Source organism: Salmo salar, chromosome 18, assembly GCF_965601325.2.
Source record: "Salmo salar chromosome 18, fSalSal1, whole genome shotgun sequence".
In the NCBI taxonomy this organism is placed as follows: Eukaryota; Metazoa; Chordata; class Actinopteri; order Salmoniformes; family Salmonidae; genus Salmo; species Salmo salar.
The window spans coordinates 87,843,661-87,848,660 of record NC_138308.1 but is presented as its reverse complement, the minus strand read 5'-3'; positions in this window follow the sequence as shown (position 1 = coordinate 87,848,660).

The following is a 5,000-nucleotide window of genomic DNA, read 5'->3' as shown; positions in this document are numbered from 1 at the left end:
CAGTTTCAGTGGTGTTTGCTATAATCTTTGCTACCCGGGTTAAATAAAGGTGAAATAAAATAAATAAAAGTTCCCTTGCGACAATTTAGCTTTTGCAACGAGACCATAAAATATATTTAAGACAATGGTAGAAGAGTGTAGTTCTGTTCAGTTTGGACTTCAGTTTATCGCTAACCTTATCGCAGGGACTTTGAAGCACTAACTTACATCATCTGCGTGCTGATCTTGGAATACATTGACGATAGCAAAGATTCCATCTTTGACGACGCCACAAATGGAATATGTACTAGCTAGCTTAATAGTTAATATTTGCGCGCTAGCTCTGCATATTCAGCTAGTGTGTGTGTGCGCGATTGACTGGATGAACCTCACGGCAGTTACGTGCAAACTAAGGAACTGGCAGTGGATCAAACCATTGTGAGGCAAAGGGCGGGGGGGTCGCAATCTTTTGAAACTTAAAAACGCGCTATTAAGTGTCTATAATCAGCACAATTGCTTTCATTGCGTATTATTAATATTATTTAAATTACATAGTTATGTTTCAGTGATATATTGGGGGGGACAAATCATATTTTTCCCAGGATGGGGGGGTCGTGTCCCCCCCGTCCCTCCCGGGATTTCCGCCCCTGGGGTAAGGAGTTAGTACTTAAGTTTAGGTTTATGGTTTAGGATTTGGGTTAGGGTTACGGGTTTATGTTAGGGTTAGGGTTAAGGTTAGGGTTACGTTTAGGGTTAGGGGTTAGGGAAAATAGGTTTTTGAATGGAATACATTTTATGTCCCAAATAGGATAAAAGAACATAACGTGTGTGTGAGTGTGTGTGAGTGTGTGTGTGTGAGTGTGTGTGTGTGTGTGTGTGTGTGTGTGCGTGTGTGTGCGTGTGCGTGTGTGCGTGTGTGTGTGTGTGTGTGTGTGTGTGTGTGTGTGTGTGTGTGTGTGTGTGTGCGGTGTGTGTGTGTGTGTGTGTGTGTGTGTGTGTGTGTGTGTGTGAGTGTGAGTGAGTGAGTGTGTGTGTGTACACTATCAGGGTCTGTTCCATCAGTTCTAAATCTCCTCAGGGGGCAGTGATGATGTCACAATGATGCTAATTCACAGGAAATCTGTTTCTCTTTGTACTTTTTTTTCATATTTCCTGTACCTTGTCTTCTTTTTTTCATTCCTCCCAGTTGACCTTTTTGCTATCAAATAATATTCCTGAAATGTAGACATTTTTCTCTCAGCTGAAATATTGAACTCTACATCATATTCCGTAAGCAGTCAAATCAAAGTTTATCTGTCCTGTGTGCCGAATCCAAAAGGAGTAGACCTTACAGTGAAATGCTTACTTACAAGCCCTAACCAACAATGCAATTTCAGTAAAAAAATAGGTATTAGGTACACAATAGATAAGTACAGAAGTAAAAAGAAAAAAAGTAAAATGACAGTGAAAATAACAGTAGCGAGGCTATTGGGGTTACAATTAGGGTTCATTATTTTCTTTATCAATGACAGTTCATATTACTGTTATACAGCTGGTTATTTCATTAGAATAAACTCTGTTGTATATCCAAACTTCTTCCTCAACTTCTTTCCCATTAACTATCTATTTTCAAGTCATATCAAGGAAACAAATTGTAAACAAACAAAAAATTCACCAATGAATGTATTCATTTTTTTAGCTAACTGTGTGTGTGTGTGTGTGTGTGTGTGTGTGTGTGTGTGTGTGTGTGTGTGTGTGTGTGTGTGTGTGTGTGTGTGTGTGTGTGTGTGTGTGTGTGTGTGTGTGTGTGTGTGTGTGTGTGTGTGTGGGAGGGGCCACTTGCCTATTGTTGGCTCTAACTCAGAACAAACAGATGAGCTTCATAGCATTTCCTCCTCTGCACACTCTCTCTCTCAAATCAATTCAATTCAAGGGGCTTTATTGGCATGGGAAACGTATGTTAACATTGCCAAAGCAAGTGAGGTAGATAATATACAAAAGTGATATAAACAATAAAAATGAACAGTAAACATTACACTCACAGAAGTTCCAAAAGAATAAAGACATTACAAATGTCATATTATGTATATATACAGTGTTGTAACGATGTACAAATGGTTCAAGTACAAAAGGGAAAAAAAATAAACATAAATATGGGTGGTTCTTACAGTGGTGTTTATTCTTCACTGGTTGCCCTTTTCTTGTGGCAACAGGTCACACATCTTGCTGCTGTGATGGCACACTGTGGAATTTCACCCAGTAGATATGGGAGTTTATCAAAATCGGGTTTGTTTTCGAATTCTTTGTGCATCTCCGTAAACTGAGTGAAATATATGTCTCTAATATGGTCATACATTTGGCAGGAGGTTAGGAAGTGCAGCTCAGTTATCACCTCATTTTGTGGGCAGCGTGCACATAGCCTGTCTTCTCTTGAGAGCCAGGTCTGCCTACGGCGGCCTTTCTCAATAGCAAGGTTATGCTCACTGAGTCTGTACATAGTCAAAGCTTTCCTTAAGTTTGGGTCAGTCACAGTGGTCAGGTATTCTGCCACTGTGTTCTCTCTGTTTAGGGCCAAATAGCATTCTAGTTTGATCCGTTTTTCTTTTGTTAATTCTTTCCAACGTGTCAAGTAATTATATTTTTGTTTTCTCATGATTTGGTTGGGTCTAATTGTGTTGCTGTCCTGGGGCTCTGTGGGGTCTGTTTGTGTTTGTGAACAGAGCCCCAGGACCAACTTGCTTAGGGGACTCTTCTCCAGGTTCATCTCTCTGTAGGTGATGGCTTTGTTATGGAAGGTTTGGGAATCGCTTCCTTTTAGGTGATTGTAGAATTTAACGGCTCTTTTCTGGATTTTGATCATTGGTGGGTACCGGCCTAATTCTGCTCTGCATGCATTACTTGGTGTTCTACGTTTTACACATAGGATATTTTTGCAGAAATCTGCACGCAGATTCTCAATTTGGTGTTTGTCCCATTTTGTGAATTCTTGGTTGATGAGAGGACACCAGACTTCACAACCATAGAGGGCAATGGTATCTATAACTGATTCAAGTATTTTTTTGCCAGATCTAATTAGTATGTCAAATTTTATGTTCCTTTTGATGGCATAGAAGGCCCTTCTTGCCTTGTCTCTCAGCTCGATCACAGCTTTGTGGAAGTTACCTGTGGCGCTGATGTTTAGGCCGAGGTATGTATAGTTTTTTGTGTGCTCCACGGCAACGGTGTCTAGATGGAATTTGTATTTGTGGTCCTTGTGACTGGACCTTTTTTGGAACCCCATTATTTTGGTCTTACTGAGATTTACTGTCAGGGCCCAGGTCTGGCAGAATATCTAGGTGCTGCTGTAGGCCCTCCTTGGTTGGTGACAGAAGCACCAGATCATCAGCAAACAGTAGACATTTGACTTCAGATTCTAGTACGTGAGGCCGTGTGCTGCAGACTGTTGTAGTGCCCTCGCCAATTTGTTGATATATATGTTGAAGAGGGTGGGGGATAAGCTGCATCCCTGTCTCACCCCACGGCCCTGTGGGAAGAAATGTGTGTGTTTTTTGCCGATTTTAACCGCACACTTGTTGTTTGTGTACATGGATTTCATAATGTTGTATGTTTTTCCCCCAACACCGCTTTCCATCAATTTGTATAGCAGACCCTCATGCCAAATTGAGTCGGAGGCTTTTTTGAAATCAACAAAGTATGAGAAGACTTTGCCTTTGCTTTGGTTTGTTTGCTTGTCAATTAGGGTGTGCAGGGTGAATACGTGGTCTGTCATACTATAATTTGGTAAAAAGCCAATTTGACATTTGCTCAGTACATTGTTTTCACTGAAGAAATGTACAAGTCTGCTGTTAATGATAATGCAGGGGATTTTCCCAAGGTTGCTGTTGACACATATCCCACGGTAGTTATTGGGGTCAAATTTGTCTCCACTTTTGTGGATTGGGGTGATCAGTCCTTGGTTCCAAATATTGGGGAAGATGCCAGAGCTAAGGATGATGTTAAAGAGTTTTAGTATAGCCAATTGGAATTCGTTATCTGTATATTTTATCATTTCATTGAGGATACCATCAACACCACATGCCTTTTTTGAATTGGAGGGTTTTTATTTTGTCCTGTAGTTCATTCAAGGTAATTGAATAATCCAGTGGGATCTGGTTACCTTTAATAGTTGATTCTAAGATTGGTATTTGATCATGTATATGATTTTGCTGTTTGTTCTTTGTTATAGAGCCAAAAAGATTGGAGAAGTAGTTTACCCATACATCTCCATTTTGGATAGAAAATTATTTGTGTTGTTGTTTGTTTAGTGTTTTCCAATTTTCACAGAAGTGGTGAAAGTCTATGGATTCTTCAATTACATTGAGCTGATTTCTGACGTGCTGTTCCTTCTTTTTCCATTGTGTATTTCTGTATTGTTTTAGTGATTCACCATAGTGAAGGCGTAGACTCAGGTTTTCTGGGTCTCTATGTTTTTGGTTGGACAGGTTTCTCCATTTCTTTCTTAGGTTTTTGCATTCTTCATCAAACCATTTGTCATTGTTGTTCATTTTCTTCAGTTTTCTGTTATATATTTTTTTATTTGATTGGGAAGCTGAGAGGTCAAATATACTGTTAAGATTTTCAACTGCCAAGTTTACACCTTCACTATTACAGTGGAATGTTTTGTCCAGGAAGTTGTCTAAAAGGGATTGAATTTGTTGTTGCCTAATAGTTTTTTGGTAGGTTTCCACACTATATTCCGTCCATCTATAAAATTTCTTGATATTACTCAGTTCCTTGGCTTTGATGCCTCATAATTGAGTATTGCTCTGTCAAGTAGACTGTGATTTTTGTTGTGATCTGATAGGGGTGTCAGTGGGCTGACTGTGAACGCTCTGAGAGACTCTGGGTTGAGGTCAGTGATAAAGTAGTCTACAGTACTACTGCCAAGTGATGAGTTATAGTTGTACCTACCATAGGAGTCCCCTCGAAGCCTACCATTGACTATGTACATACCCAGCGTCCGACTGAGCTGCAGGAGTTGTGACCCGTTTTTGTTGGTTAAG